This window comes from Sorex araneus, chromosome 3 (genome assembly GCF_027595985.1).
Source record: "Sorex araneus isolate mSorAra2 chromosome 3, mSorAra2.pri, whole genome shotgun sequence".
Classification (NCBI taxonomy): Eukaryota; Metazoa; Chordata; class Mammalia; order Eulipotyphla; family Soricidae; genus Sorex; species Sorex araneus.
The window spans coordinates 208,110,070-208,134,126 of NC_073304.1; the positions used below are offsets into that span (position 1 = coordinate 208,110,070).

At 42.5% G+C, this 24,057-nt stretch overlaps 1 protein-coding gene across 1 annotated transcript in view; it reads right to left on the reverse strand.

The window, feature by feature from the left end:
• The window catches only part of ANKFN1 (ankyrin repeat and fibronectin type III domain containing 1), a 438,173-nt gene extending 420,682 nt beyond the window's left edge, over nt 1-17,491 (reverse strand). The window contains 1 exon segment of the mRNA XM_055133117.1: nt 17,332-17,491. The gene's annotated coding sequence lies outside the window, so the exon portion shown is untranslated.
• Between the last annotated feature and the right edge of the window lie 6,566 nt (nt 17,492-24,057).

The following is a 24,057-nucleotide window of genomic DNA, read 5'->3' on the forward strand; positions in this document are numbered from 1 at the left end:
CCTTTTTCCCCTGATTCTCCTTCTTTTTGCTTCTTTTGATTATGATCAGCCTGGGGAGATGATTAAGGCAGAGCTCAGCCTCTAGGATTGCATGTCCCTGCTACCATCCCCCTGGATTGGGGTCACTTCTCTGTGGGCTATGTGCCACTACTGATGGCAACCCATTGGGTCCCAGCAATCATCATCAAGCCTTCATAGTTCCATACTTTGATGGCACCATAGGTAATGAGGGGAGGGGCTGAAAAGAAGTGTTCACACCTCAGATTGCTGTAGGAAATTGTGAGTGCCTTCTTCAGCTCTGAAGGCTCTGAGGAGTGTGAGGTTCTCAACTCGCATCTGCTTTTGCTCCGCACAGCCCACATCTGGAGATGACGAAGTTGTGTCTCCTTTGGCCACTTCCTAGGGGCAGACATCACCTTCCCTACAACAAACATGCCTCCTGGCTCCTGTCCTACAGATAAACTCCAAGATGAGGTTATAAACTCCATCAGCTGAGGTTATAGGAATGTAATCCTCCAAGATCCAGAATTGGACAAGGTGTTTCTACATTTTCAGTCACCCCAAAACACAGTCTCATACATAACCTGGGTTTAAACAAGCCAATTATCTCTAAAGTGAGAACTTTTTCTGAGAGAAAAAAGGTAGGTAGAATTATAGCTTAACCAACTATGCTTTACTCAAGAAAATGACACTTACCTTTGGTCCCACTCCATCTCACCTGTCTGTGGTTAGTAACAGTTATTTCCTGGGGAATGTCATGAAACTTAATAAAGATGATACATTTAAGGGTACTGTTTCCATTAATGGAAGAGTCAAAACCTTTATCTTCTGGCACCTGGACAGATTAATTCAAGGAAGCCTCACCAAGAGGCTGCCAAGTTGTCAACACTGTACATTGGAAGACAACACATACCATATTACTACCAGTGCATGCAAGCTCCAAAAACTTATGAGTAAAGAGGATGTGTTAACCAAAATGTGCATTCAGGTTTGATATAAAGGTTATTAGTAACTTTATCCAGGAAGAGGAGGAAATGGGTTGCAGGAAAGCACAAAAATACGCCAAATGTAGAATCAACGGGAGTCAGAAAAACAGACTGACAAGTACCTGGAAGGTCAAAAATCATGTATAAGCACCAGCACAGGTACAGGAGCAGAGTTAATTACATGGGAACATAGTAGGACCAAGATTTGGAAGACGTTTGGTTCAGTAACACCAGTCAGAAGCCCATCAATTTCTTCCCCCCACCCAATGAATGAGCACATTTTTCCTATTAATGAGTGGCCTCCTAACACTGTAGAATCAGGTTATTTATCCCTTTATGTTTTCAAGGAGAAAATGCAGGAGACACTAATTCAAGGGTTGCCATTATCTTCAGTAGGTAAGATGGGAAATTTCAGTAGCTGGTCAATAGCAAAGCCTTCTTCTGGATGAGGAAGGATTATCTTCCTAATATAATATCTAAGCCAGAAGAAGACAGAATTTCGCCTTTCTCCAATACCTGGGCTAAATAACAAATGAATACAATTTGTTTTGGGTGGATGAGTCTCTTTTTCTGGTTACCTCCTAGATGAGAAAAAAGATGCTGCAAGAATGCAGCATCTCAGCAAAGATCATTTTGTCTCCTTTGACTGGAACATTAAAATCTTAGAAGTTTTCCCCAAATCAAATTTGTCCCTTGGGTCTAATGAAATTCTAGTGTACAGAGAAGCTGGTGACAAAATGAAGAGAAGTGCTTCCTGTTGACATTCACACAAAAGGATATCATTTTTTTCTAGTGATTGACCTAATTAAGTAAAGATAAATCATTGGTGTATATTATGGATTAAAAAATTTCCAAAGGTGCCCCACTCAGACGAGACCCTGAGTGGCCACCCACGAACAGCTTCTCTGCTCCTGAATGGCCATGATCCCAGAGGTACACAAACCAATTTCGGAACCCAGCAGCCTCTGGCAGAAATGCCTCTAGACTGTGAACTAAGCTACAGCCCCATGCTGTCCTGGGAGGGGAAAGGTTTTTGTCCCTCAGCCTTTCCTTTCGGTGGTGGCGGCATGGTGACCATCATCTTTAAGAGCCCATTGGACAGAGGTATGAGCTTGCAGTGACAGGGCGCACAGGAAATCTCGGGATGAAGGGCAGTACTAGCGCTGTTTCTCACCTAGAGGAGACCCTGCGTGGCTGCCCACAAACGGCTCCTCCACTCCTGAACAGCCAGGAGTCCGGAGGCACACAAACCAATTTCGGAACCCAGTGACTTCTGGAAGAAATTTCTCTGGACTTAATTAATTACTAAAATACCAGAAATCCCAAACTGCGTGGCCACAACTGTGGCTGTGCAAACTCATATGCTCTTCATTATCAGCAATGGAAAACAAATTATCAAATGATGCCTTTTCGGCAGGTCTGATTGTTGGGGGAAAATTCCTAGTGAGTTTTCTGACGAAACACTGAATGTAATCAAAGTAAAGAGAGAGTAAAGTGAAAATCATCAGCCGCATAGGCAGGGTGGGGGGTGGGATGGGAGGTACTGGGGTTCTTGGTGGTGAAACATATGCACTGGTGAAGGGATCGATGTTTGACAATTGTATGACTGAGACTTAAACCTGAAAGCTTTGTAACTGTTTTCATAGTGATTTCATTAAAAAAAATTCCAAAGGTATTTGGAATACCTTATAACCCCATGTTATAAGAATGAAGAGAAAACTGTAAACCAGATTAGTTCTCTATACTGGATTACAATTCTAGATATTCCTTTTGCAAACCACAGCAAGCTAATCTGTCTCCACCCTTTCAGTGACTATGCCAGCAGAAAGCCACTGCATGTGCTACTTCCCAGAAGTATACTCAGACTATCTGGAGCTTCCCATCCTATTCCACCTCCCATGGTGTTCTACAGAGCTGATGTATCTCAGCCTCAGACTCTTCTAAATGGGCACTTCATACTACTTCTCTAGCTTAATCTCTAGTTCCCTCTTCGTTTGTGATTTCTCCTGGCCTCACCACAATGACTGTTCTGATTTTGGTGATGTCAATTCAAAAATCTTATCCCATGCAACTAATCTAGTTTCTAGGTCTTCCAGACCACAAGCCACAAGCCACATTGTCTCCACAATGGATATAGAGTGAGACCACATAATGGGTACGGAGTGAGACCACATATTGTTCTCTGAGGTCACCTTTATTTCCTTAGAATGGTAACTGAAGAAGTACATTATATGTAGGGCAGAGATTTCTTTGTCAGAGTAATTTGCTGAATTCAGCAAAGACTTCTTTAGGAAACAGCTGATGCTCTCCAGTCCTAGGAATAATGGGATGGTTTTTATGCTCTAGACATTCTTAACGGAGGAGATCTGCCATATAATTACAATGTACAGTGAAGGAAGAAGGCTCTTCCATATCCTCAGCATCATCCCCAGGCCCTCTGCAGTTACAACACTACATTCATCAGGATACAGCTTTGCAGAAGGAAAATGCACAAGGAGCAAGACCAATCTAAGTTTGAAGGTTACCCTATTCCTAAGGCCTTGGGACTCAAAATTCTTCACAAATTAAATCAGTGTATTTTATTATTACATTGTGCCATTACTACTCCAGTTACATTACAAATGCTGCTTTGTTTGGTCTTTGTAATAATACTATAAAACAGGACCATTGTTACCATCCCCATTTCATAGATAAAAACACTAAAGCTCAAAGAATCAAGAATCCAGTTGCTTTTATTTTTTTTTCCTTTTGGGTCACACCCGGAGTTGCACAGGGGCTACTCCTGGCTCATGCACTCAGGAATTACTCCTGGTGGTGTTCGGAAGACCACATGGAATGATGGGAATCGAACCCAGGTCGGCCACATGCAAGGCAAACGCCCTACCCACTGTGCTATTAATCCAGCCCCAAGAATCCAGCTGCTTTTGAATAGAGTCAGTAAGGCGCATGTGTCAGATAGGTGGTTAGTGATTTGGTGTTCTTAACCACCACCTTTGGTATTCCCTAGAGTTGGCATTCAGCAGAGGTCAATTAGAGCAATAATAGCATCCTCACCGTATACTGAAGGCAATGCAGTGACAATTTATTCATTCAACTAAGAAATTATGCAAATGTTCTAAGTACTTGTAAAATGCAAATGTGCTTACAAAATATAAAAATTAAATCATTTATATCTCCATGCACTTCTGCAATACCTGTCCCCAATTGTAGTAACAGCACCTGGTGCCCTGTGGGTGTTAAGCAAATGCTCATTAATTTGTAGCTCACACTGTGATTGCAGAACATAATGCTATTACCGTTAACATTACAATTGTTGAGAATAAGAATTCCATACTAAAGAATAAGTATTATTGGAACATGAATGCACAAAGGCTCAGGCTGAATGACCTTTCCAATGTCTAGCAACTTCCAAATTCTGCAGCAGCTATAGTCAGCTCTATTCTGCCTTATTATGGCCCAAGAGATTCAATTGTGTCTTTGGGGATGAGCATTTTCTGTGAAATTTGACAAGACATTTCTTCCTCCCCCCATCTTGTTCTTAAGTTGGCCCAGTTTGGAAGTTTGACAAGGGGATGAAAAACCGTCACTAGTTCATGTCTGCCATCAATGCCTGATGAAGTCAGCCTTGAGGATCTGGTTTAACCTGTGTCAGAGAAAGCTTGCATATCTGGGATCAAAATAATCACTAATGCACAATGTACCAGGCCGCAGTGTTCTGCTCCCTTTTCCCTTTCATGTTAAATTCACTGCCTTAACTAAGTGGTCCTTTGCAAAGCAAGCCTTGTGACTAATGGGCCTTTGATCAGGTTTGGTTTCCTGACAGTTGTATATCTAAATGAAACTCTATCCCAGTTAAGTAATGAACATCAATTCTTCCTGCCCTGAAACTTCAAAGTGTCCCCCATCTCAAAGCACCCCAATTGTCCTATGTCAAGAATGATATCTCCTTGTTCGGAAGTTGTTCACTTGGGGCTGAAACATGTGCAGCAAGGACACTTTGGAGGGAATGTGCAAGGGTAGAAGAAGTGGTAGAAACATCATTTTCTGGGAGGTATTGGTATCTTTTAGTGTAGGCAGGAAAGAACCGTGTTTTTAATTGCTAGGATGTAAGATTTTTATATATTAATTCCTTTAATTTCCACAGTCAATTTTGTAAGTCTCTTTAGCTCCCTTGTTCAGAGGGAAAAAACAGCTTCAGCTTTAGAAGTGGAACTATCTGCTCTGGATTATGTGGTCAGTTAGAGACTAGGTCACAATTTCAGATTCTATGTGACTCCACTTTTCTTTTTATTTTTGGGTCACACCCAGCGATGCACAGGGGTTACTCCTGGCTCTGTCAGGAATTACCCCTGGCGGTGTTCAGAAGACCATATGAGATGCTGGGAATCGAGCCTGGGGTTGGCTGCATGCAAAACAAACGCCCTACCCTCTGTGCTATTGCTCTAGCCCCTCCATTTTATTTTCTAAACACCTTGGGTGGTAATTATCTTTTCCCCATTTCTCTAGAAATAATAGTTGGTTTGAGTTATTAGTCTGCTCATGCTACGTCTGTGCCCCTGAATAAGTTGCATGTCCTTTTGATCACGTGTTCTCCTTTGCAAATCAAGATTCACAAGCACCTGCTCCGTTCACTTGGCCCAGGTATTGAGAACAGGATTCACACCTGAGAGTGTGCAGTGCAAGTGCGGTAACTTACTGGCATGCCTATACACAGGCTTTGTGAGTCAGCTGCTGTCTCTAGGCCACTCTAACACTTAGCAGCTTCCCCTTCCTGAGTTTCCAAAGGCAACACTTGGATCTGATTTGCCAATAGCAGATTTGTTTTCATTATTAGGGATGATTCTATCTTGATGTTGGAACAGAAATGGCAATTGAACATGCTTTCATGGGAATTTCAAAGATTCCATTTTTCTTAAGGAAAGAAGAAATAAGAGCCAATATAACAGCAATTAAATCCACAGTTAAAAGCAAATGCTACTAAAGCACAGATGATATCATGTACAAGTTGGAATTTCTCCTATTTTCTCAGGCTCGCCGAGCAGGGGCAGCCCTCTACAATCTCATGCCAGCTGTCAGCATCTGTTGCAAAAGTTGCCATCCCCAGTCCCATCACTCCTCTCCCCATGCATCTCTTTGGCAAATTCCTCTGTCCAACCCAAATTGGTTGTATTATGCTCCTAGAAAAACCCAGGAGACCAGGAAGGTGGAAGGTGGGGGCTGGAGGTCCTGCTACAGCCATCCAAAGTCCCTTCAATATCAGAGTGATCTTTCTCCATATGGGAAACACACATCATTCCATTAGAGCCAGAAGCACATCACACTCAGGGATCACATCATTACCTGAGCAATCTATGCTCTTCTCTACCTGGTGAATTAACATACTGCCCAGAGACAAAAGGAAATTAGAATCAGCCTAATCAGCTGACTTTACTCCTATACCCTCATTTAAATCCCTATACCTTTAATCCAGAAAGAAGGCTCAAGGAGGGCATCCAGTCATGGAACAACATCTGCTCTTAGGGCTAGATTTGCCCACATTGAACTGAATACCATCTAGGAATGATCCCTAAGCACACAGCAAGGACTAAGCCCTAAGCCTAGTCCAGAGTAACTCAAAAACAAAAATAAAAAGACTAACAGGAAAACCAGGTGGTTTCTCCAAGGGGAAACAGAACTACAATCTAATCTTATGTCATTTTCATAACACCCCTAAGTATATGGTCTATAACCCCCAAATTAAAAACAAGTATTAAAAAAATCATTATAAACAAATGTTCAGATAATGCAAGAGTCTGTAGGAGGTGAAAACAGCCCAAAGATCCGTAGACCTATGAATACAAATGCAAATTGCAATATAGCCACACCACAGAATATCATTTAGCCATAAAACAGAATTAACTACTAATGGATGTTATAAAACAGATGAATCTTAGAAAATGTTATGCAAAGCAAAAGAAACCAGACACAGAATATCATCTCTTAAATAATTTTATTCACATAAAATATTCATTGATATAGGTAGTAAATTAGTGGTTACTAGAGGCTAGGTACAAGAAGGAATGGCGGCAGAACTGCTTAATTAATAGAAGATTTTATTTTGGATTAATGAAAATATTTTTGGCTTAGGTAGATAAGATAATGTGCAACATTAGAAATGTTCTAAAGGCCGCTCATCTGTGGAATATAAAATAACATAGTGGGAGACTAACACCCAAGAGTTGTAGAGATAAGAATTAGGAGGTCTGCTCCACAGCTTGGAAACTGACCTCACAAGCTGGGGGAAAAGGCAGATCAGATAGAGAAGGGAACACCAGGTAGAGGATGTCGTGAGGACCCATTCAGGTTGGAAGATGCAAGCTGAAAGTAGACTATAGACAGAACATGATGGCCACTCAATACCTCTATTGCAAACTACAACACCCAAAAGGAGAGAGAAAAAAGGGGAATGCCCTGCCACAGAGGCAGGGTGGGTGGTAGGGGATGGGGTGGGGGTGGTGGGAGGGATACTGGGATCCTTGGTGGAGGTGAATGGACACTGGTGGAGGGATGGGTAAACAATCACTGTATGAGTGAAATGCAAACACAAAAGTTCATAAGTTTGTAACTGTACCTCACAGTGATTCTCTAATAAAAAATTTAAAAATAAACAAATAAAAAATAAAAAGAAATGTTCTAAAGGTCACTGAATTATGATCCACTTTTAAGTGGTCAATTTTACATTATATAAGTGTCATCCCATTTTTCAACATCTGCCACTCAACCCTGCAACTTCATCTTAAAAGTATAAAAATCTGTGTAGGACGATAGCTCAAGAGGACAAGCCCACACATTAGGGCTAGAATATGTGAAGTCCTAAGTTCGATTCCCAGCACCACAGACCTTCCCCCAGCACTTCCAGGTGTGTCCCTGACAGCCTTCTGGAACTACAGTTTTAGAATCTCTGGGCCTGAGCACAGAACGACCCATATCTATCACCAGCTGAGCATCACTGAAATCATCCTGCTCCCTGTCCAAGTACCATTAAGTGTGGTCCCTATTAAAAAAAAGTAAAACGTTTCTAAAACTGGAATGATGCACAGACAGATGTAAGTGTGTCATAAAATGTACAGAGGAAATGTCCATTGTAGAATCTGGGTGATTGGTAAAAGGGCACTATAAAATTCAAAGGACTTGAACCTGTTATGAAATGATAAGAAAATAATAAAACCGGTTTCTGAACATCTCATCAGGCAGCTGAAGAGTGAGGATCAAAACCCTTCTCTCCAACATAATATTCCAGGCTGATCCTGACTAGGATATGTTTGGAACTTGTTGAATATAATTAGCCAGGTTTCACCCACTGCATGAACTACCCCTTCTCCTCACCACTACTCTGACCTTTAGACAGTTAATGCCATCTTTTTCCTGGTAACAGATGCCGCTCCACTCACACACATCTGCTCCAGTCTGACCCTGAGCTTGATGAGTTATATCCACCGAGCTCCATTCTGATAACTCTCAGAAGAGAAACTTTCTGTCAAATGAAGTAAAGCCACCGCTTGTGTTTTTAACCTAAGTACATTTTTATAGAAAGTAGAAAAACAAATAGACAAGGTGGATTCATGGTATTCAAAGGACAAATAATGCTATTCCTGGGGGATGGCACGTGGCTCATGAGGAAGTTTTTGAGAGCTGTGCAGAAACCACTTTGTTTCTTCTTCTTTTTTTTTTTCATGGTACAAAAGCCTTTATTCTTGCATCACAGGCTGTAATGTCTGTAGTAAAAATCCATGAGTCAGTGACTGGAAACTGGTGTATGTTCCACTGTGACATATTAATTACATCATGATTAGCATCAACCAAGTCTGAATGCATAGTTATTAAAACATTAATTACAATGCATATGTTGTATAATTTCTTTAGCATGATAACTATACATTCAAATTAGGTGAAATTTCAAGGAAAAGTTTGGGAATCTATTTGACATTCTTTTTTTAAAACTTTTTATTAGAGAATCACTGTGATGTATATTTACAAACTTATGAGCTTTTGTGTTTGCATTTCACTCATACAGTGATCGTTAACCCATCCCTCCACCAGTGCCCATTCACCTCCACCAAGGATCCCAGTATCCCTCTCACGACCCCCACTCCATCCCCCACCACCCCACCCAGCCTCGTTGGCAGGGCATTCCCTTTTTTTCTCTCTCCTTTTGGGTGTTGTAGCCTACAATAGAGATATTGAGTGACAATCATGTTCAGTCTATAGTCTACTTTCAGCTCGCATCTTTCAACCCGAATGGGTCCTCCCAATATTCTCTACTTGGTAGTTGAGATAAGAACCAGGAGGTCTGCCCCACAGCTTGGAAACTGGCCTTGCATGCTGGGGAAAATGGCAGCTCAGATAGAGAAGGGAACATCACTTTGTTTCTTGATCCACTATTGATTTCACCAGTGTGCTCATTTTGTAAAAATCCTAATCTAAATTAGAGTTCTGCATCTTTTGCTCTGCATAATATAGGATAATGAAAGTTCTAAAACACTACGTTAAAAGGGAGCTGAGGAGATAGCTCAGGGACCAGGGGCTCATGGTTTGGATGTACAAGGTCCCAAGTTTGATGTCTGGCTCCACATGGCTCCTGAGCACTCCCAGCACCACTGAGTCCGAGGAACACCACATTGCTAGGCCCAAACATTGAACATCTGGCCCAGTGGCATATTATCACCAAGAGCGACCCGCAGAACCCTGAGAACACTTATTTCTGGGGATCTTGGGGGAGGGACCCCGAAGATAAATTCTAAGTGCATAAAAACTAACTCGATAAAATAGTTTAACAAAATGAATCAGAAAATCCAAAAACTGGCTTGCAAAAACAACTCATTCCCCAATCAAAGAGGCCAGAATGATATCATAGTACATGGGTAGGGTGCTTATTACTGTGAACTTCCTTGGAAAAAGGTCATATCTGCATATATAATTATTTGCATATATAATTATTTACAGATGAGATCTTCTTGGGATTTAGAGTACATAAGCCTAATAACTGGTGTCTGTATAAGTGAAGATGAGAGATTTGAGACACCTAAACCGAGAGGAGCACTGAAGGGGAAACAAAGCTATAAAGACAGAAGCAGAGATGAGCAATCAGCCCCCAGCTACAATGAGCTTGAAGCTACCAGCAGAGGAAGAGGTAACAATTTCCCCAGGAGTCTTCAGGAGAAAAGTACCCTGCTGATACCTTAATTTCAGGATTCAGGTTTCTAGAAAACTCAAAAAAAACATGATTTTCTGTTTTAAATCATTCAGCTTGTGCCATCTGTTCTGACAGCCCATAGACCTAAATATAGCCTCCCACTTGAGGTTAAAGTGTGACCCAGTGCAGTGAGAACTCCTGAGGGACACATATACTTGGGAGATGCATCCTCATTCACATCCTCGTTCATTGGTGTGGTTAGGAGACCAGGGGGTCTGTGAAAACCTCCAGTCCACCATAGCCATTGACATGCCAGCCTCGGCCTTTGACTCACCCACAGATACAGTGTCTAGTCTCAATTCAGTCTTCTATTTTCCATCACTTTCCTTGGCATTTCTCTTTGTACCTCAAACTCCCCCATTCCAACCACATCAGGTTCAAAGCATTAAATTCTCTAGGCTGGGGCCAGAGTGATAGCACAGCGGGTAGGGCGTTTGCCTTGCACGCGGCCGACCCGGGTTCGATCCCCGGCATCCCATATGGTCCCCCAAGCACTGCCAGAAGTAATTCCTGAGTGCAAAGCCAGGAGTAACCCCTGAGCATCGCTGGGTGTGACCCAAAAAGCAAAAAAAAAAAAAATTCTCTAGGCTCTTCAATTATGTAAATTTATATTTAAATGTCCAAGTAAAGCTGTGAAGAAGGCACATTATATATATACATATATATATCTGTGTAGCAACACTGTAATTGTAGTACTGTCATCCTGTTGCTCATGGCTCGAATGGGCACCAGTAACATCTCCATTGTGAGACTTGCTGTTACTGTTCCTGACATATCGAATATGCGACAGGTAGCTTGCCAGGCTCTGCCATGCAGGTGGAATACTCTCGGTAGCCTGCCGGGCTCTCCGAGAGGGACAGAGGAATTGAACCTGGGTCAGCCGCATGCAAGGCAAACGCTCTAACCCGCTGTGCTATCGCTCCAGTCCCCTATATACATATATACATATTTATTCATTTGTTTATTTTTAATTCTGCTGCCTGACTTTAATTCAAATAACTTCTTGATTTCTCTTGGGCACCAACACTTATTTTTATGCTTGGTCTAACTTACTGCTTAAGTGATTTCAACCACTTAAGTTCAAGTTCCTCAACCTGTAGGACTTAATGTGCCACCAAGCACAGCATAAGGAAACACTGTGAACCATTTATTCGAATCATTGTAGTTCCCCCCTCTAGGCTTCAAAGAAAAATATAAATCCTACATGGCCAATTCATTGGAACATTTCCTAACAATATAATCACAAAGGTCAATCAGATTTCAAGAGGGGCTTTAAAAGAAAAAGTGTGTGTTGCTGAGCTGATAGTTCAGGGATCAGTGACACCTGCCTGCCATTCACTAGGTCCTGGGTTTGGTCCTTCCATAGCAAGGTCCTCCAAGCATAGTAGGTATAGCCATGGATGCTCCTAGTTCCAGAAGTACTGCTTTGAACTGCTCAACCTGGTTATGGCTGGGACTGGTTCCCAAGTGCCCTGAGCACTGCATAAGAAGTCTCCCTGGTCACACATGCCCAACAAAATAAAATTGTCACTGTGTCACTGTCATCCCGTTACTCATCGACTTGTGATGATTTATGTGATGTTACAGCAGGCAACAGTAATGTCTCTCATTGAGAGACTTATTGTTACTGTTTTTGGCATATCCAATACGCACGGGTAGCTTGCCAGGCTCTGCTGCGCGGGCTCAGTACTCTCGGTAGCTTGCCGGGCTCTCCGAGAGGGGCGGAGGAATCGAACACGGGTCGGCCACATCTTTTAATAAAAAATAACTTATGTGAGAGGAACACATTCATGCACTCCATGTTTATTAAGTACAGCTTACTACCCACTACTCTGCGAGGTTTTAGGAATGGAAGAATTGAGCGTGACCTTAGAAGAACTCATTGTCTTTTGTAGCTAAGGATAAGATATTTAATGGAACAATATGAACACATTGATAAGCATTCTTTAGTGACACACGAATAATTGCACGGGAGTCTTGGGAAGAGAGAATTTCTGGAGATGACACAGGATTTGTTCTGGAGTCTCCTGCTCCTCTGGGAAGTGACCTCAGTAAGCCCTTGCCTTCTGGTTTCCAGATGGATTCAGTCAACACGGGGACATCTGGAGGTAGAGGAGAGCACCCTCCCTGTCACTCTGCAGGCTGACAGGGACTACGCTGTTCAAGGAGAGGTCACAGCTTCCAGCTGGAAGCCCCTCGGAAGGGTCTTCTCATGCTGGAGAAATGAATCCTCTTTCCTGCTCCCAGAAATGGCCAGCTGCTTCATCATCTCATTTTGGTTTTCATTTCCCTTACCCACACTTTCATAAACGGTCCCATCGCGGAACCTGCTTTAGTCACTCACTGGCACATGCCACAAGTTTCCTGCTGGGCCCCTGGTGGGCAATCGGCATCAACGGTTCAGACAGGTAGTGAAGAATATGGGTTCTCCAAATACATGCAAGTGAACTAGAGTCTCCAAGCTACAGTAAAAAAAATGCGGAGGTTGGGAGGTCTGGGAGAACACTCCATGTTTAGGTATGAATGAGGAACACTCATTCTATTAGAGGGTCCTGGGAAGCAGAAGGGAGGAAAACATAAACGGTAAAAGGCCTTGAATGCCATACTAAGACTTTTGGGTTTTATTGCTAGTGATGATAAATGCAAGAGACACTGATGACAGACATTCCAACATTTTAAATCTCCTGGTACTCAAATCTTTCTATAGAACCCGTATTTCAAAAAATGAGAGGCTGGTGTAGATCTCTGCTCTGAATTTATGCTCTATTGATTTTGTACTCTTCCCTGCTTGGTGGTTAATAAATTCACTCTTGGACCATGAGCTAAAGAAAGCTGTTGACTTTTTAAAACATCAAATCACTTCAAAGGCATTTTTTCTCAGTTCCAAGTTATGGAGCTTCCTACTTATGTATTATGGAAAAAAAGCGAATATTCCTCTTGAGAAATGTCACAGTTTGATTCAGTTACAGCAAATGTTGCTAAACGTGACAGTCTCTCATAGATTCTTATAAAAAGGAGAGCCTGATCAGAGCAAGAAGCAGAGATGGTGTGTATATGGTGGAGGTAAGGAGGGGGTGAGAAATGAGAGACATTAGACGTTGGAGAAAGCAAAGTTTGGAGAAGTGCTTTCCAATGGAAATAAACATAAAACTACCTGCCTTCCAACACTCCTTGCCTCTCAATATTTAAATCTGCAAAATCAAATAATAATAGTAAACATCATAGAGGATGCTTGTTAGGATTCAATGTAGTAATGTACAAGGTACGCTTAAAATATGGTAAAACTTGGCTAAGTGGAAGCTACCTCTACTGGATAAAAAAAAATTTCAGGGATTCAGGAGCTGAAGCTATGGCACAGCAGGTAAAGACATGCCTTTCGTGTATGACGTAGTAAGCCTGATCCCTGGCACTGCAAAATAAGATACTGGAGGTAGAGGAGCAAATAAATCAGGAACCATACTTGCTCTCCTAGAGTATAATCTTGCAAGAAAGTGAGATCTTAAACCAGTAACAATAAATATTGAGCACGATCAGATCATACAGGGAGTACAGAGTGTTAGGGGAAGTTCTTGCTAGTATCACTGTCACTGTCACTGTCATCCTGTTGCTCATCAATTTGCTCGAGTAGGCACCAGTAACATCTCCATTGTAAGACTTGATATTACTGTTTCTGGCATATCAAATACGCAATGGGTAGCTTGCCAGGCTCTGCCGTGCGGGCAAGGTACTCTTGGTAGCTTGCCGGGCTCTCGGAGAGGGGCGGAGGAATCGAATCTGGGTCAGTTGCGTGCAAGGCAAATGCCCTACGTGTGTTATCACGTCAGCCCTCTTGCTAGTATGTCCTTAAATATGTTTTATGTTATGTTTTATGAACAAAATTATGTTCTATAATTTTGAAGCTTTTCTTCCTTTCACTAGCAGATATGGGTTTTATTTTTTTCTGGTGGGTTTTAAGCACAATTTTTCTCCAGCTCTGCCCATCTGAAGTAAAATGGTCCCTTTTCTTCTCAACCACTGCCCTGTACCTCTACTGGGCATCCAGGGACCCAGGGGCCCACACACACTGTTATGAGCAGCTAGTTTTTCTATTTAGCCCTTGTTGCTTGAGCAAATGCATAGAATTGATAAAAGCCTCATATTCCCCAAACCTGCTTAGACATTATGGGAAAATCATGTTCCTGAGATGTTGTTACGTTCCATTTTTGCAGGTCAGGGTGGACAAACACATGCTGAGTGTGTGTGTGTGTGTGCGGCCCCCGTGGGACTACTGCCTGCCTTTGCACAAATAATTACAGAATGAACAAAAGAGATTAGCAGTGAAGCGATTTATAGTGAGCCTCCTAGGAGGTCAGAGCAGCACAGATTAATCTCCAAATTGACAAGATACAACGGGAGAGGAAATAAAGAAAAAAACAAATTGTTGATGAAATTGTCCTTCTAGGAGGTAGGCACTGAAAAGGAAGCTTTCTGCAGCTTTTATTTAATAAGAGTTGTCACTTGGCCCTGCCTGACCTCATTACTAAAGCAAATGCATCTGGAAGAAGTCCACGGGGCAGAATTGACCCTAAAATAGCTTTCTCTGCCCCCAATAAGCTTGGCTAGTTTTCACCTTTATAAGGACCATTCTCCAACTCACTTTGCATCAGGCCTGAGCCACAGTCTCCCCAGACGAGTGAGTTTACCTCTGTCTGTGCTGACTTGGCCCCAGGGAGAAGGAAGACCATTGTGAGGTTGGCTGGGTTGAGTTCTCACTTGGAGATCATTTTAGGCTCTTCTCTCCTATGTAACCTCTGCTCATCTTTCTTGGTGGCCCCTTAACACTAGATGGGGAGCTCCCTACTTCAGGTCTTATGGAGCCGGAAACAGGGTTTCCAAACTGGCATTCTTCCTAGCAATCATGAACAAAGTCAGAAGCTCTGAGAAGCTCCAAGACGGTCCAAGGGAGAATAGTTCTTCCTGGCTTACTGGAACTTGAATGCAAGCTATACAAAAGCAACTAGAACACTTGATAGATCCTAATTTAAAGAAAGAGAGAGGAGGGGAAAAATCAAATTTGTGTAAGTCTGTAGAGAAGCTGGAATTTATCTGAATTCTATTACTGGTGCTTTTGAACAACAAAAGTATATTTCAGAGAATAGGGTAGTAACACATATACAAAGCTATAAAAATTCATATTTTTACCTCCCTAATATCAATATCAATATTTATCATGCCAAAGCCAATTTTAAGAAAAAGAACTACTTTATGGACAGAAATATTGATATAAGTATTACCAGCAATTATAGGCAACCAAGAAGCTAATTAAGTAGCCAATAATTGCTAAACAGATTATGGCATATCCATTTAATACAGCCACGTGTGAAGGTTGTACCCAAAGATGGGAAAGTATTTATGAAATAATATTGAGGAAAGAAACAGAGCAAATAACTATATCAAAACTGTGGGTACAATTGTATTTAAAAAGTAAGGTTGGAAAGACCTCAGAGAGAGCACAGATGAGGGCTGGAAGTACAAAAGTGTCTGATGATAAAAAACAATTTTTAGAAAAGAGCATTTTCGTAATATTTTCCCAATGCCTTCTTACCGGTAATAGCCCAAAGAACAAAATTTAGGCATCAGGTGACTCATATTGTCTCTGTTCTTTTGCTTTTCCCAGGATGCTTAAATTAGATCCTTCTAACCTGTGTGCCAAGGCATACCATGGTGCAATGGATGTGTACCAGAAAGCAAGCTGCCCGAAACCGTGAGCCCTTTCCACAGTTTGGGACCTCTCACCACTCCCCCCTAGCTTTGAGCAGCCTCATCTGTTTGCCCCAGAGGGTCTCAGAAGAGAAAGAAGAGCATGCCGTCAGAGAGAGGATCCCTCATGAAAACTCTCTGCTGGCTGATATTTTATGAAGACCTGTAGCAACCTGGTAGCAGGGGCCCTGAACCTCCACCAACAGAGTCACAGGAGCATTTCATTCTGAAGCAAGCATCCTCCAGAGAGCACTTCTCCAGGCCACATCCCTGGCGGCAACTCAGTCTCCACCACCTTGAGCATGCACAGCCCCCAAAGACTGTTGTTAGGGTAAGCTAAGTAACCACCCATACTTCCTCCTCCTCCCTTTCTCCTTTCCTCCCAAAGAAGACAGAATTTGTGCGCATTTACTGCAGATGCTCAAACATCTAAACATCCCGTGGGACCTGCTCGAGGCCAAAGGAGAAGGAAAGAAAGAGAAGCAAATCGATCACCAGGTCTTCGGGTAACCAGAACATAAGCAAGTTTATGGGCAGGTATACTGCACTTTTGCTGAGCATCAGAAACAGCAGCTGCGAGCCAGCTCCCTGTGCTATGACCACCTGCTGCTACCTGCAAGCGTGCTTTAACGCAAAAACATTCTCTCTTTCCATCGAACCAGTGCCCACAGCAAATTCCCAGGCTTGATTTGAAAACCCAAACCCAACACTTCCCGAAAGTTCCAGGTACCTTCTACACTGTCAGCCTTGAAAGACCTATTTGTTTGCGGTGGGCAGGGAGGATGCGTGAAACCCAAGTCATACTTTTCCTATGTCTAGGCTGTGCACATGGAACTCTATTCACTGTGACAAACGGGAGGTTGCGTTGTATTGGTACTATTTGCTGACAAGTGGACCTGAGAACCAGAGATACAAAAAATGACCCTCACCCCTTTGTGGCTAGCAAGCAGGTCTGACCAGCAAAGGAATAGCAATCCAACATATCCGCCCAAAAACTTGGACCAAAAAAAAAATAAAAACCCCTCTGGGGAAGTCCTTCCTCAGGACTGGCAGCTTGACAAGCATCCCACTCTCAAGGATGGAGGCAAAAAAAGAAAGGGAAAAAACAAATAGAAAAGAAACATTCCCACCTGCTGCTTACATTTCTCCCATTTCCCTGCAAGCAGCAGCCGAGAGGAGCAATGAGCGTGTTCCTCTGCTTCCTTTGGAAGAGGACGGTAGATCCCAAATGCACTTGTTAACTGGGTAAATCCCCCCTTTCCCCTCTGCCACCACGAGAGCAGACCCAATCCACACAGCACACCCACTTCCCAAGCAAGACCCCTTCCCAGTAACCCCTTTTCAGCTGCAAAGAAATCATAAAATGCTACTCACATGTAACAGCTTCAGTCTCCCTTTACCTCTCTCCAGTCTGTGCACTGGCTCTGATCGCGGCTGCTGTTGCTGCTGCTGCTGCTGCTGCTGCCGCCGCTGCTTTTCTGTTTGCAAGGGAAACAAGCCTTCATAGACAGAGATGGTTTTCTTCTGGGCTGCTTTGTCTGAGACTCCCCAGATGAACACCGACTCGTTTATGTCATTATCCAAGTTCGATTGCTCCCCTAACACAGGCAGGCTTTTGGAACTGTCATGTACAGGCTGGGTTTCTGGGGAGAGAAACAACAGACCTGAAACTGACAACTGATAGCATCAAAACACTCCAGGGGGTGGCAACCCAAGACTACCAAGTAACACATTAGCTTGCAACGATACCAGGCACACAGCCGTAGATCATCTGTCTCCCAGTTGTACTGTGAGCCTAACCAAGTTGAAGAGACATTATTTATGAACTCACAGCTACCAGAATGACTCCAGGTGAAGCCAGATGGTCGTTACAAAGTGTCGCGTTCAAAAGGGCTCTGCAAGCCACAGATATGCTCGACACAGTTGAAATCAGTAAGAGTACTGATATTATTTGGTGGTTAAAAGTCAAAGGCTTTCAGCAAGCTAGGGTTTCCAAAAATTGAAGCAGACATTAGGTTCCAAGGTGAGATTTATCACTTATTAGCAGTGTGAATCTGGGCTGAGTCCTTCACCTCTCTGAGTTAGACAGACTTCATCTACTGCATGAAGCAAGTGAAAGGGCATATAAAAATCAAGTTCAGTATAGTTTCATGGCTGAACCTCCACAAGAAAGAAAAGTATAAGGATCTTTTACTCTGCCACAATGTTTGTTAACTTTGGAGCTTGTCAAAACTTACTGGAGTCTCTTCCCCTTGTTTTATAAAATACAAGGGTCATTTCCAATTTAACTAACTGCTTTTTTAGAGAAAACAGATTATGCGATTTGCCATACGGTCTAATTTTAGGTCTCAAGCAGAGAAAAATTGGGAAAGGTCCATTTCTTCAATATGGGTGTAGGTGAAGAAATTGAAGCATTGAAGCAAAAGAAAAGTTTATTTCCTACTTAGACCTGCAGCCTTGAAGATTAAAAACCCAAGAAGTATTTGAGCTGTGTGTGGCATTGCCCAAGATGGGAAGTACTTACATAAAGAAACAACCTAGTGGGGGCTGGAGCAATAGCACAGCGGGCAGGGCGTTTGCCTTGCACGCGGCCGACCCGGGTTCGAATCCCAGCATCCCATATGGTCCCCTGAGCACCATCAGGGGTCATTCCTGAGTGCATGAGCCAGGAATGACCCCTGTGCATCTCCAGGTGTGACCCAAAAAAGAAAAAAAAAGAAACAACCTAGTTCACTCTTGAGTCCCCTTTAGGCAAAATGAGGGTATTTGTCAACATAAACATATCATACATACCACACATGGACATATCCCTCTATGCCTGAGACCCAGTATATGGCTGAAGCTTCACCCAGGATTGCCTCCCAATTCTGTATAGTTTTCACCCCAACTCAAGATTTCTTTAATGTTGGGGGCTGGAATGATAGCACAGCAGGTAGAGTGTTTGCCTTGCACGTGGCCGACCTGGGTTCAATACCCAGCATCCCATATAGTACCCTGAGCACCGCCAGGAGTAATTTTATAATTTTTATTAAGATATCATGATTTATAAAATTGTTCATAACAGAGTTGCTTCAGGCATGTTCCAAGCAGCAGTTCCACCACCAATGTCCCCTTCCCTCTACCAGTTTCCCCCAGGTTTCCTGCCACCCCCAGCCTGCTCCTTTGGCAGGCATACAGCAAATTTATTTCATATTACTTGCTCCAACAGAACTTAAAGAAATGGCAAACGAAACTATCAGAAAATAAATCAACCAGAGTCAATTTGTAGTGATTGCTATATGATTTTAACTTATGCAAATATACTTATTTAATAAAATGTAGTACAGTGTCTATTCTCATTTACATAACTAAGTTTTCAACTCTAGCATCTAAAATGTTTTGCATTAAATTTTATTTTGTACTTGGTTCTTGGCCTGGAGCGATAGCACAGCGATAGGGTGTTTGCCTTGCACGCGGCCGACCTGGGTTTGATTCTTCCGCCCCTCTCGGAGAGCCTGGCAAGCTACTGAGAGTATCCTGCCCGCACAGCAGAACCTGGCAAGCTACCCGTGGCTTATTTGATACGCCAAAAACACAGTAACAACAAGTCTCACAATGGAGACTTGCTGCCCGCTCAAGCAAGTCGATGAACAATGGGATGACAGAGACAGTGACAGTGACTCGGATCTTACTGTAGTAATATATTCTCTACCATAAATGAAGCTTTTTTTAAACCCCCTTGGCAAATATAACAAATTTATTTCATGTTACTTGGTCCAAAATTACTTAAATGAATATAAATATAATTATCAGAAAATAAATCAATAAAAGAGTCAATTTTGATGATTAATTGCTATATGTTAAGCCTTTGTTAATCTAGTAGAGGACAACCATATGCACCATTAGTGAGTGCCATACTCAATGTTACATGATAGGAAGTTTCTCCTGTCCTTTAAAGGAGCTCAGAAGTGTACTCTTGGTGAGGCGTTCTTTTTGTTGAGTCTTTGTACTATGTCCTTCCATATTCTCCATCCTTACAGAGACTTTTTGATAGTATTGCTGTACATCTTATGGGCTTTTCATCACACATCATTTCCTTTTTTGATCCTCTCATGGGATTTTGTCATTTTGTGTATGATGTGTCTAAGAGTTTTCCTAATTTGATCTATTTTTCGCTGAGACCCTTTGGGCCATTTGGATCTCAGTTCCTGTGATCCTCAACTCTGGGAAGTTTATATTGATGATTTCTTTAACTATTATTTCTTCATCACATTTGCCTTCCTATTCTTCAGGTACTTTGATGACTCTTACATTATTCCTCTTGAACTTATCCCATAGTTCTCTGGTATGCTGTTCATTTTTTTTCAGACTATTTTCCATCTTCTTTTTTCCTAGTGGTGTCTTTCTTCTCATCTTGGACTTCCTCAATCTTTTGCTTAACTTAAGTTATTCTGCTATACAGAACTTCTATTGACTATTTTTTAAAATATCACCTACCATATTCCTAATTTCTGTATTTTTGACTGTAGAAATCCTTTCATTGCAACCCTATACTTTCTTGTGCTTTGCTAACTACCTTTGCTATTGCTTCTTTAAACTTACTGAACATCCTCATCACTAAAGACGCTGTCTGAGAATTTACTGGTGTTTGACTTTGGTGATATTGTCTTTGTTCATTGAGCATAATGGGTTTCTATGTGTTTTTTCCCATTGTTTTTCTAGTGTTCTTGCTGTGCTGAGGGTGACTTTGTAGTTGAAAGCCCTGGAAGACGCTGAGGGATTAAGCTAGAGGTTGCTCTTTGTCTGCTTTGCCCATCCTCACAGAATGACAGGAAGAATAACTGTGAGTGACATGTAATTTGTGGTATAGATCTGTTGTGTGGCCGAGTAAGTGGTTGTGTGCTTCAGGAGCTTTCATGTGGACTCTCAATCTGGTGCATGTCAAGTGTGGAGGCAACTAGAACCGCCAGGAAAGGACGAGCTCCTTCTTCTATTCAAGCTCTGTCTCCCCTTTGAAATAGACCCAGTGACCGCAGCCATAGGCCAGCCTCATCAGGGACAGCAGAGCAGCAAGCAGGAGGTCAGGAAGAGAGCTGTGGTGTGGGCCCTTAATATGCTGCAGGTCAGGTGTGGAGGCTGCTGGGAGTCACCAGGAGGAGGGGTTCTACCTTCCATTTGAGTTCTGCCTCCAGTTAGGAATGCGCCTTGTGATATAGGCCAGAGGCAAGCCTCACCAGGGATGGTAGGCAGCAAGCAAAAAGTCAAGTCAAGATTTCCTATATAGGCTGGAGAGATAGCACAGCGGTTGGGCGTTCGCCTTTCACACGGCCGACCCGAGTTCGATTCCTCTGCCCCTCTTGGAGAGCCCAGCAAGCTACCGAGAATATTGAGCCCACACAGCAGAGCCTGGCAAGCTACCCGTGCGTATTGGATATGCCAAAAACAGTAACAATAAGTCTCTCAATGAGAGATGTTACTGGTGCCCGCTCAAACAAATCGATGAGCAATGGGATGACAGTATATATATAATTTTTGGTGGTGGGTTGGGTGGGGGAGATGGTGACTGGGGTCACATCCTGTGATGCTCAGAACTTACTCCTAGTAAGAAGTGCTCAGGAATCAGTCCTAGTGGGTTCGGGGGACCATGCGGGGTGCCAAAATTGAAACCCAGTCAGCTATGTGCAAGGCCAGTGCCTTACCTACTGTACTATCTCTGGAGTTTTGGAGCCACAGTGGATCAGAATTGCTCAGCAAGAAAATATGGCTGTTTGCCCTTGGCAAACAGATTTTTGGAGCCAATTGATAACCTTCTGAAGCTTTTCATGTAGGACTTTCCCAAGTGACTGATTTTTGACAAAGGGAGCCTCAATTGAAAAAGTTATATTTATTTCACACAGTGAAAGAGTGTGTGTACAAGTGGTGGTGTTACTGTGCATGAGGGTCAAGATAGGGGGCATAATATTAACCTCTAATGTGACTATTAGATAGTCTTGTCCTAACTTCTCTTTTCACTCTAGAGAACAACGACATTCAGGAACTGGTCATCACAGACGTATCTACTACTTTGCATAACCCCCTCTCTCCCAAAAGCACAAGTGCCAAGCTTGAAAAAAATGCCAGTGGCTCTTAGAAGTCATTTCTACTATGTGTAGATAGTTTGAGTGGAACCAGCATAAACTAGATCTAGAGTTGTCAAATAACTTCTCCCAGTCGACTATGCTCTTTTATCTCGAAGGATGGCAGAGAGGATGTGGGCTCCAGGTCTAGGGAGAACCCCGTGGGAGGCATCTCCCAGTCATTCTCAGTTTATCCATACAGGTCTAGCAGACGCTCAGGCTTGGCAGTGCGACACCTAGATGGGTGTTCAGCATGGGCTGATTAAAAGGGAGTACAGGGGAAGGAAAGAAATAACACAAGAGTTAACCAAATCCCAAACTGGTTCCTTCTCAGAACTTAGACAGTCTAAAGTAGATCACACATACATGGAAGGACCCTTCTCTGAAGAATGTGTAAGAACATCTGGGCACAGTGCCTGTTACATTGCAAAATCTCACTAATGTTAGTAAATAATAATAAAGAATACATAGAGAGATAAATGGACAAAGTGCATTCACTTCAGCTAATAATGGGACCAGAGAGATATTATACAAGTTATGACACAAACACCCTGGTCTAATCACCAGAACCATATGGTCTCCCAACATGCACAGGTGCAGCCCAGAAGGCCCCCTGAATGCCTGAATACTGTCAGATATGTCCCTGGAGATATCTGAGCAAAACTGGGGTGGCAGAGTAAATCCCCAGAACCACAGGGCCCTGACTCATTGATCAGCCCAATTGGCCAAGAATCACTGGGAGAGAACCCTGGGCTCCCTATACCCCACTTTGGAGATTCCCCCACAAAAAAATAAGCTCATAAATTATATACCCAGGCATATTCAAAATTTTACATATCAATTAGCTCATTCAATTCTCACTAAAACTTTGGGGGAAAGATATTATAATCTCAATTTATAAATAACAAAATTAAACAGGAGGAGGATGTTCCCAATATCCCACTCCCAGGCTTACTCAGCTCCCAGCACCCATGCCTGGACACTCTGCTTCCCTCCCAATGCTGTGGATGACCATCCTTTTCCCCATGTAACCTCTCTCTCACTCAAGGGCATCATAGAAGCACTGCATTCTTATTTTTCTTCACCAAGTTTCCCTCCTAGCCTGTTATTTGTTCTCCTATATTTAAAAGATATCTTCAGCTGATCTCCTATCTATCTCCAGATACTTACAACTTATAAGCTCCACTATATAGAAAAAATTGTCTTCTCAAGAGTTGTCAAAAGTGATTACCTAAATTCCCCCTTTCTCTGGAACTCACTCCAATGTTTTTTTTTCTTTCTGCCACCATTCCATGAAATGGATCTTGTCAATGTCACTGACATACTTATATTGCCATGTCTGTCTTCATCATGATTTGACTCACCTTCATCATTTGACATGAGTAATCACTCTTTTCCTTCTTGAATCATTTTCTTCAATATTTCCACAGAGCCCCAGATTGCCCTGGCTTTCTTTACCTGACTGGCTGTCACTTTTCAGGCTTTCTGATTGGTCATACTCCCTTTCTGTTCTGAAGGTACACTGTTAAGAAGAGGTTGGGAGCCCAGATTGATTCCAAAGGCAGTCAGCCAGTCCAAATTTTGCCTACACAACTCTACAGGTATATGACCTTGGGCAAGGTACTTAGCTTCTTTCCCCTACTTCTCTAACCCATAAAATAAAATGTATTAATATTACTAATGGGGTGGTCCAACAGATTAAATGAGTTAATATGTGAAGGAATGGTGCCTGGGACATACAAAACACTGCATGAACATTAACTATTTTTATTAACCCACTTCTTAACACTGAGTGCCTCAGGGCTCAGTCCTACGAGACTGCTCTTCTGCGTGTGATCTCATTCTCTCTCATGGCTTTAAATAACATCTAGAGACAGATTTAAATCCACAGTCTGGACCGCTTCTCTGCAAGGTAGACACGATGACCTAATTAGTTTCTTTTCTTAGAGGTTTAATAAGAATCTCAAACTTGCTATAGCCCTAACCCTTGTTTGTTGAACTAACC